Source organism: Tenebrio molitor, chromosome 3 (genome assembly GCF_963966145.1).
Source record: "Tenebrio molitor chromosome 3, icTenMoli1.1, whole genome shotgun sequence".
Lineage (NCBI taxonomy): Eukaryota > Metazoa > Arthropoda > Insecta > Coleoptera > Tenebrionidae > Tenebrio > Tenebrio molitor.
In genome coordinates, this window is record NC_091048.1 from 1134573 (window position 1) to 1148799 (window position 14227).

The 14227-nt window shown below is 37.7% G+C and overlaps 1 protein-coding gene across 9 annotated transcripts in view; it reads right to left on the reverse strand.

The window, feature by feature from the left end:
- LOC138127435 (myelin transcription factor 1) overlaps nt 1–14227 on the reverse strand; it is a 282760-nt gene that overhangs the window by 70343 nt on the left and 198190 nt on the right. The window lies entirely within an intron of this gene.

A 14227-nucleotide genomic window follows, 5' to 3' on the forward strand; every position in this document is an offset into this window, starting at 1 on the left:
AAAGAAATTACTTGAACTTTTTTTACAATAATACAATTTTCAGTGGTCTCAACGAGTTGGTGTACTTTTTTTGTCAACAGATTTAAAATGAACTGTGCAGCTGAGTCAAAAACGACTGAGAACTTTTTGATCTGATCAGCATTCTGATGCTCTCTTTAAAGTTTGGCAGGACATTTACCTAACTGTATTTAAAAGGTTTTAGAATTGTGTTAGGAATGACACATGTATCATCAAAAGTTTCAAAATAAGCACCTAATGTTTCTTTCAATTTGCCAAAGTTTATGTATATTAATTTCGTTGCAAATTTTTAATTAATTGCTCACAGTAAATGTTCAAATTGTGATTCATTAATAATCTGGCACAGGAAAAAGTCCAATGGTGTCAAATCTGTTGATCGCGGAGGTCATTTGGTGGTCTTCTGCAACGTATCAAATTATCAGCAGAAATGTTGTTGAGCAAAGGACGAATCTCTATATCAAAATGCGGAGATAAGCTATCTTGCTGAAACCAGTTATCGTTCCTGTCATTGTCATTTTCGATTTTCTCATGACCAACAGCGACAATTATGACGATTCACAATGCCGTTTATATAAAAATTTGATTCGTTATAAAGTAGAATATTTGCCCAAAAACTCTTCAACCAAAATCTATGGTGGGTGATGAAAAGTAACAAAATTATATTCAACTGAAGATCTATAAGGTCATTGCAACAATTCAGATACGGTCTTACTCCAAAAGGATCTAGCAGAAGAAGATGAAGATTATTTGATTTTTGTTTATGGAAAATAAGTTACATCGTCATCGTCGAGTGTGAAATTCACATGCCATCTGGTTTTCTTAGTGATTTAGTCACGTTTAAATGCCGCTTCCATATTATGCCTCTACTATTAATTGAAATATTGTTTAAAGTATTAATGGGGATTTTGCAGACTTTGTTTCCCCCATAAACAAGCTTTAAGGAATTTGTAATATTACGCATCATCAGATTTCCCACATGCTGCACGAATCTCATGATTCATCAACACAGAACGACTACATCTCCAGTCCTCCTCCACTTCACTTCAGATCTAGCCGGGAGATTATTAGACCTGAATCCGGTCAAAAAAATCCTCTTCACATCCACATTTCCACCCCACGTTCCACCTAATCACCATAGATAGAGCCGACCAAGTCCAAAGAGATAAACCGCGTTCGGTAAAAATCGCGGGTGGAGGAGGGTCTGTCGGGCGCATATTGGTCTAGCGTCCCTTATGTGTGTCCGCCACAGATTCCAACTCCTAATTAAGACTGGTGGGAGGGGGGCCCAAGGAGGGATATTGATCAAGTCGGGAGCGGGTGGGACAAGGACCGAGGATCGACAAGGACCGGCGAGTTATTATTTGGGCGACCGCGTTCGCTGTGTTTGCATGCGCATGACTTTCTAGTGAGAAAATTAGCACTGCTCCGGCTATCGCCGACTCCGGGACCGCCGGTCCGGGCGAACAAGGCACGAGATACCCGACGGCTTGGACGTTTTCGTCTCGGATGGACCGGCGGACCGTTCATTAAAAATTAAGATACGCCCATAATGAGAGATTTGATTAAAAACGCATTAGGGGCAGACGCGTGTACGTGTGTGCGTACATTATCTCGTTTATTAACCGGGAATTATTAACGCAGAGAGGGCGCACCGATAAGACAATTACTCGCCGAAAGGGTTCCCCTTCGCGAAGAAATCCCTTCCGTTTCGATTTTTCCCCCCTAAAAATATCATTCGATCAGTGAGGTGAAGCAGCATCGGGTGCGGTCAACATTTGGATGGGTGGCCGCGGGGAAAACCGCTGGTTTCGTTGCAACTTATAATAATAATATAATCAGAAATGTCCGTAACGATAGATAAAATTTTGGGAAAAATTTCAATTTCGGTGGATGGCGGTGTGCGTACGTGTGCAAGCGGGGGTGTGAACGGCGGTTCGAAACCGCCTTATCTGTCAGAATCTCCAGACGTTGGCTTTTTACACCGCCTTAATTAAATCCCTTTCTGACATCTACCGCGCTGTTGTCACCGCTCCAAACGTAGAGATTTCTACGTGATGCGGTTTCCAAAGTGCAAATTGCCCTCCAGAATTCCCGTTCCATTTGCGATTATTTATTTCATTTTAACCTACTCGTCTGTAATCCCAAGAATAGCATCACGAATTAAATCCGATTGCCCTCAAGGATTTCCCGACCCCACGAGTTTTTTCAACATTTGCATTTTCCACATGTTCCGTGCCCCCCACGAGCCGAGCGGGGCAGGATGGCAAAAATTAAATCAGTCGCTCGTGGGGAAATCAAACACGGAAAAAGGAGACGGGAACGGATAATCTAATACCTGTTGATGAACGCGGAGGGCAAAATAATAAAAAAGAGCGGTTTCTTTTGAAGGCGCATTAGGAGAGCGGTTTGGTTGGCGACTGCCTGCAGATCTGTAACACCCTCTCGAACATCTTATAAAAAGGGCCGGGAAAATCTGATTCCAAAGGGTGTCAACTACACAAACACTTGATTCACTCCAATCTTGCCGTCATTTCGCCGGATCATCATTTTAAGTCTACTGTATTTTGATCTCGGGTTAATTTACTTTTTGAATTAAGAGCGACGGGGCGGGATCGGGGGGGTGGTGGCGTCCTCGTCAAAACATTTTTCAAAGGCTGCCGCCACTACCGATTCGAATCGTCACTGTTTACTTTTTAGTGACAAATATTCGTGTCGAAAGGGAATCGCGATAAAAAAGGACTAAGTATTTGCATCGAGTCCGATTTGGTTTTATTGTGGTGTCGGTGTTATAACAGAGGTGCAGTATAGTGAATTATCACTCGTAGTAACCCTTTTACAACCTATCAGGGAGTAATAAAAGCGAGTTTAAGTGCTCTTGATAACTGCTCCTCGCATGGCATCACTTCCCCTTTAAAAATTCCGGAAACGATTGGAATATAAAAAGGGCTCGAGAAGAGTCGGCCGCCGCAATCCCTTACGATCGAGATTAATTTATTTTCTTTGGATTATCCTCACGACCTGGCATCGGCCAATCACATCAATTCATTGTGTAATTAAGATTGATATAGTTGCTACTCTTCCCGGAGATAGCTACATCTGACATAATGAACTTCCGAAGATAATTCCCTTGCATCCTCGTATAAATAAGCGAAATCGCGATCGAACGAGACGCTTATTGGACGTCGAGTGGACCATCAGGATTTAATTATACGAGGGGAATACCAAAATCTACTTCTAATTAAACTTCCAAAAAGAGTCTCAGGGTATAAACCGATTCGGAATAGTTTATGACTGCAATAATCGCAAAACACTTGAAAAATTTAAATACCGCTGAACTGCGAACAATACCAACTCCTTCATTAAGTTTTCCCATTTTAGTTCGTATTATGTTATTTATAGTAAAACCATTGTTCTGGAAAAAACAAAATTTCTTACGCGTAATATTGGTATTTAATTAAAAAATTTAAAAACACCATCACCACCATGTAACAATAACCATTTAACTGTTTTATATAACCGTTGCTCTTGAATTTCAAAATACAAAACTCATCTTCGTCCTTTTTCCCTTCGACGATAAAAGTACGTAAAACAACCTATTTATCGTTAATTGTAGACTTCTTTCTTAAGTTCGTGAAAGTTTTTAAGGTCTTAAAGATATTATTCTGATTGTACGTTGTAAAGTTGGTTAGTTGTTATTCCAGATTAACAAGTTTTTATGATGAGGAAAAAGGAAATCGATTTTGCGAAGCTTTTGACAAACTTAATCCTATTTTTCTTAAGAAATTAGAAAAGTTTGTGTTTTCTGATTCATTATCTACCTTTTTGAATTCAACTTGTGAGAAATTATTGTATGCAAACGATGTTTCATTACACTACTTCATGGGCAGCACCTCAAGACTCAAACTTAGGACCAAAGTTTTTCATGCTTATTTGCTATTCAGGAATACATGAGCAAGTAAAGAAGGTTTTTATTCACGAAAATGAAGGTTGCTGTACGAGCCGAAGGCGAGTGCATGTAATCATTTGAGTGGATAAAAACCTTTACTTGTGAGTATAATGTATACTATACTTTATCTATGATCAAATATACAAAAAAAATAAATAAAACAAGTTCATAAATAAGCGCCTCTTGGGTTACCACAGCAAGAATCTGTAGAATTATCGTCATCGCCAGTTCGTTGTAGGTACTGATCTGTCACCTACAGAGCATGTATGGAGTTTAATGACCCATCGTTTAACATTACAACTTGGACTTTCTTCCGCTTTAGATAAGCTACGATATCATCTAGGAGCTTTACTTGCTTCTTCCTATTATCACGAAGCAGATAATTTGAAGAATTTTCTTCCATCTTCATAGTATCATAGTTCCTTTCGGTTTAAGGAAATCGGATTACTAGACTTGATTTTCATTTATGGTTCAGTCATCTGTTAAGCTACATTCTTTCACTGTTGTTTATTGGAATTTGGTTCTGGGTAGGAAGAAAACGGAAATTTTTTGTTACGTTTGTATTTGCGATGATATTTTTTATCTTGCAGGTTGAGTTTTTGAGCTACCTTAGACCATTGTTTCACTCACTAGTGAGATAAAGTACTCTAAATTTTGACAGCTGCCATTTAACTTGACATAAAGTACTCACAAGTGACTAAATTTGACAGTTATCATTTTACTTGAATGAAACTTCATTTCTTGGATTTTTTGCAATAGTTGCACCTGCAAGATAAAACGTCGTATATCACACGTGATCGAAATGCCATTATGAAACTCGTGAGAAGTGTCCCACTCGTGGGCAAGCGCACTCGTCGATCAAAATTCTCACTCTTGTATAATGATGCATTTCTATCACTTATAATATAATATACTATTAAATTAATATTTCTTCAGTTAGAATATGTGGGAAAAATTTTTTTGGCGGGAAATATGATCGAAATTAAAACCATGGTACGTGTGTAATTTTTTTGAGAGTGAGGAAAAGTCGTGTCGGTGTAGATGTATTTGCAGGAACCGAACCCGGAATCAATTAAGGCATCCCCTGAAGAATAATTTCCATCCGTCAAGCTCGCACTAGCCGACATAAAGCCGGCCCCGGTCCGGTTCTCGTTCGGCTTAATTAACTAAATTTAATGAAAATGTAAAAAAGTCCTTTTATAAACGCATAATCCGGCGTTGGCGCATTAAATTAAACATCTCCCATTATGTTTAAATACATGGCCACTTTTAAAATAAACAATCCTCTTAATCATGCAAATCCTCTTTAAAAATTATTCGCCGCCGGCCCTCTCCACCAGACGGACACCGTACAAAAATCCTTGAAGCTCGTTCTTGCTCTCGTGCATTGTTAAATTACTATAAATTATGAAGTGCGTTCGGTGCGAGCGAGGAGCTTTTAAGGGCTGAATCGGTAAAGTAGCAGAAGAGGGGAATCCCCGGCCTTTTAATGCTCTTACGGCTTTCAGGCGCGGATGAAGAGGACCGTCAACCTGAGACGCATCTCAAACGTCGCTGCCGACGCCACCCCCGAAAAAAAGGATTCCGTCGCGTTTTTTATTTAATTTCCCCGAGCATGATAATGGAGATTTCGGGATCATCGAACAATTAAAGAACGACACGGCGGAGGAGAGCGAAAGGGGGACGACGGGAGCGGGTGGAGGCCGGGGGTGGGCCGAGTTGTGGTATGCAGATGAACAGATGAGCGTGTAGCAGGGGAGCAGGCGGTAAATGGCAGCGGATGATTGATCGGTGAGCTAATTGGATGATCGATGGGTTTAGTTCATCAAGTGCTGCCGCCCGCGCCCACTCTCTTCACGGACACTCGGGGTGGAATTAGGGCGCGCGGAGGTATCCGGACCCTCCAGGAATTCGCAAAATCGGCACCGTACGGGGGCGGATAAGACGAAAGTGGTAATGTTACACCGACCGAAACAAGAAGGACGCTGGCTGGACTACGGAGTCAATAAAAAAGGCTGAAGACGTTCCGATACCGCCACAAAATGGGGCTGGAAATCGTACGGAATTTAATAAACTAGCAGAGGAAAGCCGTCGAGGATATGATCTAGGGAATATTTTTGGACCAAGATATTTTGTGACAATTTTTTAAAGCAATTTTGAATTTTCAAATTTTCTGGTATAATTCAAGAATAATTTAATTACGAGTAAGCGATCTGGATTTAGATCTAGATTAGTTAAGATCTAGGACTGAAAGGCAACGTGTTTGAAACCCATTATCTATTTATCAAATAGATATCTACAAGTAAGATATGATAATACAATGTCAAACACCGTGCGATCGAAAATTAAAAAAAAATCGAGAAGGCCGTGATTAATAGGCTTCAGTTGGCAACACGTAAAAATTTAATTCAAATGTCATTACAATGGTAATTGTCATTATTAATTATTGACTATTAAAATTTGCTATTACAAGTGAGAGCAAAAAATTTTCATTGTGCAGTGTTACTTCAGAAATGGAGAAAAATTTGAGAACGGCGAATGGTCCTATTCGACACCTCGAGTTTTTGAGGAATTTCAACAAAAGTTTCCGGACTTTCAAGGCACTTACCAACAACTTACCCAGAAAGTCTACAAATGCGTAAACATGTTTTTGGAAACAGGTAGTGTTCCGCGCAAAAAAGGCAGTGGACGACCGACAAAAAGAACAGGTGAAAATATTGAAAAGGTTGAACAAAGAATTGCAAAGACTCCAAATAAATCCAGCCGGAGATTAACCCAAGAAACTAACCTATCATTTGGTTATCCTTGAAAAAGATTTGCACTTTTTTCCCTATCGTGTGTCTGTTGTGCATGAAATTAAACCCCTTGACAACAAGAGCCCCCACAACATAACCTCTTTGAATATTGATCATTGGATCGATTTATAAACAAGCCGCGCGCTCACCGTTGAATAAAGGTGCGGGAGTTTTAAATCTCATTGTTTCATTGCACTAGCTGACGAAAATCTTTTACAACCGACAGGTCACACATAATTCACACCTTTATGAAAATCAAGATTTCAACGTTCTCAAATTTTTTTTTCCGATCTCACGGTAGAATTCCAGTATAGCGGGGTGTACCGCAGGGAACTGTTTTGGGGCCCTTTCTATTTGAAACTAATACATTAATTATGTAGTAAGCAAAATTTACAATGATTTAAATTCCACCTGTCATTAAGCGGCCGCTCTGTAAATTATTTCTAGAATTAATTTGTGCAGCGTTCGAAAACAATTAGTCTCCGAAAGATCGTGGAAAAAACAGTTTTCTAATGTTTTTCGGCAACAACACGAGCAACTCGTTTGGTCGTTAAACCAAACATCGTTCTCCACTTACATGCAAAACACATCCGTATGCGCTAATCTGACTCCATTAAGAGTACACAGCGGTACTCTGCGCGGCTAATCCTCGTCTAGCTGACCTAACCAACCCTCTTCTGTCTATTCCGTCGAGAGCGAGTCCGACAATTCGAAGACTGGAAAACTAATACAAAATACATCAGTCTGTATCGCGGAAAATCGTCCCCCGAGTGCCCCGCCATCGGAAAATTAGCCGCCATCAGAGCTCCACCCCCGTTGCTTTTGTGTGTGTTTTTCCTTTTTTCGGCGATAAAACCCCGGGAAAAACACGCGGCGACTCCCCCGACGAGGGGCAATAAAAATATTCCAAGGTGATGACTCCCACTTTAGTCACATACTGAATAAAACCGTAACATTTGCAAGTTAAATGCCATAAACGTCGGCCGAAATAAATTCTTTGTTTCATTTTTCCGACGTCCCAGACGAGATTTCCTTATCTCGGTGAGCCCTCCCCGATTCCACATATCAACATCGCATTACGTTATCCTTTATGCGCCGCAATCGCATCAAACCGGAATAAAGTTGTTTATGGAAGGATGCTGGAAGATGTGGCGACGCTTAACGGCCAGATAATTGTTAGTGTGTCGACGATTATCGACGTCGAGATCGAAGGGCCATCGTCGAACACGACGCCAATTAATCGAATCGTTTTGATTGGGGGGTCGCAGGGTGGCCGGGAGCGGAAAATTCGCTCTGGAAATTTATTCGTTCGGGGTGTGCGGGTATGTGTGCGGTTAAGGCGACACATTTGGTGGGCATTTACATACATGTCTCATTAACACCTAGTTGGAGGGAGAAAATTGGGCCATTAAAGCGGAGATAATAAATTAACATATTAGGCCGCCATACGGGAGAATGAGGGGATGTGATTGTACGCAAAATCACGTTCTTACGTAATTACACGTCGACAAAAAAAAAAATAAAAAATTATCGACCAACTGCGTGTGTCTTGAAGTATTTAGACATCAAGATACGATTTCAATAATAATATAATATATATTATTGAACACATCATTTCTTCTTGCATCGTTTTGGCTCAAAGCGAATATAAGAAACGTCACGATATATTCGCTAAAATTATACACATGAATTTAGCTGTTAAATTCAATTTATTAAAGAATGCACAACCACATTATAGTTATACACCAGAAAGTTGTTTGGAATGACAATTACAAGTTATATTTTGATAAAACAGTTTTAACTGACATTCATATTAAGCATAACAGACCAGACATTATAATTTTAAATAAACAACAAAAGCAAGCATATCTTTTAGATATAGCTGTTCCAAATTCACATAATATAACACAGACATATAACACAAAAATTAATAAATATTTACAGCTTTCCGTTGCTATCAGAAATCTTTGGTGTTTAGAAAAAAATTCGATTTTACCACTTGTAATTTCAGCAACGGGAATAGTACCGCAATCTCTTTTTAAAAATTTAAAATTCTGGATTTAGGTAACACACTGGTAGTTGAAATTCAAAAAGGTATATTATTATACTCATGTCACATCGTGAGGAAGTTCCTTAACATTGACACAGAACATAATACACAACAAAGTCAAAATGCGGAGGCGAGACGCCGGTAATTATGTTGATAAGCACTGCACTATTACTTGATAGTAATATCCGTAATAGTGTATGTACTCCGGCAAAATTGCCGTGCCGCCGGGTGGCGGAGGGAAAAATGTCGATCCTATGAATATTTTGGATCAATCTGTAAAATGGAAGAAAGAAAAATAGAAGAAAAACTAGAATAACCCATTTCAACAAGCAACGAAAATAATTGACAAAATAAAAATCACTTAAAATGTCACAACATTATGAATTTATTGCGCCCAAAAAATACTAGTAAAATTGTAATCTGGAAAATAAACGACAAATTTCTGTAAAGAGGACAAAAATAATAACATTAGATACGCGCATACACCTTAAAAGCACGAACCTAATTTTATTTTCTATTCTAATGGACTTCATTTCCGTTCCAGCACCAAGAAACACAATTTTAACAACAAGAATATCACACTTTCATTATTAGTTACTCAAATTCAAATTTGTTATTGTCGTTGTTGCTAAATATAATATTGCACAATATTGGAAAAACAATGACATTTAAAAAAAATGTGAAAATTAAGGAAAATATCACAAAAGTCACTTGAATGTCGAGATATGTTTACATTAAATTTTTGAACATTTTAGAATAGTATGATGTAAGAAATTATAATCGTATTTACCATTTTCAAAGATTAAATAGCCATCAGTTGACCAATATCATATTTAGATAAGTTACTTCAGATACAATTATCATTGTAAAAGAACAAAATAAAATGGGTCCTAAAACAGATTATTGTGCTACCTATCCCCGATTTCTTCTTTGACAACTAAAATTGGTGAAAAAGTAAAAAGGATCTTAAAAAAAAGGACTAGAATGGTGAGTTTACAAAGTAAAGTTGAAAGAAAGAAAGAAAGCCATTTGGAAAAATTGAATCAAAGTTATCAAAAATGTTGTCTAAAAATGAAAATTACGTTATCAGAAAGAATTGGAAAAATTTCCGAGTGAATGAAAACCAGTGAGTGAAAGACAGTGAGCGAAAGTAAAAAAGTAGTGGTAACTATGGATATAGACTCACTTTCCACAGAAGTATCGAACAACATTTTTTTTTTCGTACACGCACTGAACTCTTAGATCCTTTGCAATATTTAAAGGCAATTATTTGAGTAATACCAATGGATTTGTTAATCCATGATTAAACAAGATAAAATATGATTTATGAAATGTTGATAGAGCTAGGTACGATGGGTTTTATCCAGTTAATTTTGAAACCAGTGACCAGCAATTTTTAAAATTGTGATCAGGGAACGCAAGCTTGCGCTATTTTAACTAGTACGTCGAGCAAAATCTTTTGAAAAATTCCTTCGACGATTCTTTTCTCACATTTCGGTTTCGGTATTTTCCCGAGTTGTTAATAAACAGTGGAACATCGTCTGTCGATTCTTGGCCGCGAACGTCTCGCGAATAAATTACAAACCAAGACAATGGCAGACAGCTTCATTATTAGCGGTTTCTTTGATGCTAAACCGGCTAAATGACTGCCATATTCAGTTTATTTATTACGTCATTTACGCAGCTATTCTGTCGGCAGTCCGGGAATTAAAGATAACAGAGAGCAGGAGAAGAGATGCCGGCTTTCGATCCCGATTGCACCCGCGAATTAAACAATGTTTACCTAAAATGTGCTAACTGCAATTTCGGCAAGAAATTGCAATGTTTGAAGCTAACTGTATTAGATGTGGAAACAGTAGTCTCAAGACGCTGGAATCGGAGTAATGGACCCCCAATGCGAATCAATTCACTGCCTGATTGTTTCCAGCCAGAGCTGTTTAATGGGATAGAGAATCCACGACTTCGCGGCTGCACCAGACACAAACGATTTGATAATTTACTATTTCATACGTCTTAATAGTTGCTCCGCTGCACTTCCCTCAATTCGACCACTGTCTCTTGTACTCTCCTTTCAAAAAAAAAAAACAACCACCAAACTCACATTTTCGTTCTCCGTTTCAAAAATTGCCTTTTCTGAGCTCATCGTTCCATCACGTTTCTTGGTCTTTTCTGTTCATAAATCTTGGTGCATATTTAAAATAATTGCGCTCCGAGTTCCGAATCACGTACGTGTTTTAGGTTTTCCGGTTTGTCTAACCCTTCCCGGCCATCGGTTTATCCGTTCATCTTGGGCGTCATTCCGCCCTAATAAAATTATTCTCCGGGTGCAGCTCCGTTCGCTCCGTCTCTCTCCGTCCCCGCCGTTTATTTAATATAAAGCGCGATACATAATTACATTCCCCCTTTGATTCTGCAATCTCCAGTCACTTGCATATATTCGAACTATTGACGAAGTCCGGCGTGTGCATTTCCATTGTGAAGGCAACCGACATTCACGCTAGCTGTTCTCTCCTCGGCGGCCAAACTTTGCAGGTGTTGCTCGATGCTTATTGGAAAGCGACCGCCGTCACAAAGAGACCACTTGCAGGAACCCGACCAATGGTTTCCTTGTCGCTAACTATTCCGTTCAATGGAAACAAATGTCTTGGACCTGATGAATGCATGTGCACGACGGCGCCGTGGCCGACGTTTCGAGCTATGTTTAGAACCGAACTTGGATCTGCCGACGACAGGTGTTCGATTTAATTTTTGCAAAATTGCCGCCGGAAATTGTCATCGATGTGGGAAATCGATGGAATCAGAAAAGCAATACGTGGTTCACGTGCCAGAATAATTCGAGCAACATCAACGCATTTGGACTACACCGGAATCGTCAATAACTAAATCAGAAATTTTCTTCGTAAAATATACTTTTGATGGAATGAGCTGTTCGACAATTACACTGTGTTACTACTGCGATAAAAATTTTGAAATCTCACCACGTCATGTGTCATCACGCAGAGTTAATCAATAGTAGTTCAAGAAGTAGTTTGTTAAGAAAGTACAAAAAAGTAAAAGCGTTGTATTTGCAAAGATTTCTGAACATTCTGCTTGTGAAGAAAAAGAGATTTACACCTACTTTGAATAAAAAAGTGTAAAAACAAGGATACTAGGCCCTCACTTTATTGAAGATTAAAAATCAAAAAAGTCAAGTCTCCGTTGCGAGAGAATGTTGAAAGAAGGACGAAGGATTCTGATTCTATAATATGAAATCGATGTGATATCATACCGAGACGCTTTCATTATGTTGACAATTCAGGTGCACCAACTGAAAGAATTCTAACATTTAGGAAGCAAAGAATCGTGTGGACGCAATTGATGGAAATTGCAAAAACAAGTAAAAAAATCAAGTAGGTAAATCAAACAGGCAAATGGTACTGTCAATTTCATTCGTGTGTATTATTTGTTTTACAAAATGTTTTCGAAAATGGCTCATTTAACTGAAACACAACGTATAGAAATTTTGGTGCGGGGATAAAACTAGATAAAGCTAAGACTAAAGCTGGGAGATGGCAATTCGAACATTTAATTCCATAGTTTTAAGTACTTAGTAACATAAATTTTTTCCAACTTTTTTTTTCTCAAAAATTTGCTTATGTTAGATAACAAAATTTTTATACTGTCGTTTAGATATTTTAAAGGGCTATCAGAATCAAGAAAAAAAAGGTGGTTTCCATTTAAAAAAAATATCAATGACATCATCAGTGGAAAACAAATGACTGCTTGGAATTGTATTTGGTGTTAAAATATGTATTTTTGTAAACTAAAATTGACATGTCCAAAGATTTTTTTGAAAAAGATTTCGTTTAATTTTTAATGAATTTATTCCATACTTTTGCCGCTGACTGTATACAGTATGGAAGGTTGCTAACAAGTATGGATACAGCTAAATATTTTCAGAACGGTTTAGAAGAGTTCGTTGAAATCTGGCACACAATTAGAAGTGTACAAATTCTATCTTCCGAGACTTTTTCAATTTTCTAATATCATTTGTGATTTTTTTTTAATGGGACGGGGGTCAAATTTAATATTTCTGAAAAGAGTATTTTTTATGAATTCAGTGATGTAACACATACATATCTTATTTTAATCGAAATTTTATAAAAAAATATCGAATTAATGAAATTTGAAAAAAATTAAAATTTAGTTACCCTTGAAAATGAATGAATCTTTAGCTATCGTTAGTTCTTTGGCGCCTGTACTTTGACCAAAAAATAAATTTTGCCAACATTTATGTATTACGCATTGGTAATGCATATAAAAAAGCTTCTAAAAACTGGATAAGTAACTAATTTACAAAAAATGTATAGCGAAGCCCTGTCTAATAGTGCTGAAGAACTAGAAACGCGGTAGCAATTGAAGAAATTCGAAATAGTTTTAAAGAACTTCGACGTAGGGTTGAATTATGTGCAGAAAACGGCGGAGAGTTGATAGAATTCAATTATCGATTGATTTTTTTCAAAAAAAAGTAAAATATTTTTTCTGTATTTTCTTTTATTTTAATGTTAAGTCTTCCTCTGTGTTGAAGAAGACTTTTTAATTGTAGAAATGGGGGTTTCAAATGAAGCAAAAAATCTTATTCCTCTGAGGTTTTTGCATAAAATCAGAAATAAAATATTCGCTCCTCTTGTGAACTCAATCCAGGGGCATGCTGTATAAACCTGACAAGATTAATTTCTATAGACAATATCCAGAATTTTCCACAAGATTCTGTTCTAGTTGTAAGGAAATTTTATGCTCAGCTGCAAATTTTCAAAAACATTTTTTAAAAAAACTGTGCCAAGGTTGGGCCATCAAAGATCTTTCAAAAATTAATTCATACAATTGTGGAAATAAAGATTATGCAAGGCGAGTTCAATTTTAACGTTCAAAAATGTTCTTTCTCGCAAGCCCTGCGTAACATATTTTCCGAAAATAACATGGGTATCTCAAAAACAGAGAATTTTTCGTTGTTGATTTGATTGGATTGTACTATTGGGGACAAATTACTTTGTTCGTCAAAGTCAGTTGACTGACATAAAGTTGTAAAGCAAGCATTAGGACGGTTAACCTTACTTTTTACTACTGTCAACTACTGTCACTGTCAAACTCATCGTTGCAAAATGTTAAATACCGAAAAATGGACAACTGAAGGAGATATTCCTAGGAGGAAAAATTGAAAAGGTTTCCACAAGGCAATTTGGCCCATGGACAATCCCCCAGAAACAAAGGCGATGATTCTAAATGTTTGAATGATGGAAGGTGCCATATTTTTGACAAGAGAAAAGTCAATAATTTGAAATTGTCATCACTATTGACTTGACGTTAATGCTTGGTTTACATTAATTTGTTTTGAAGTGACAGAAAAATGACGACCAAAGTATTTTGTCCCCAATAGTA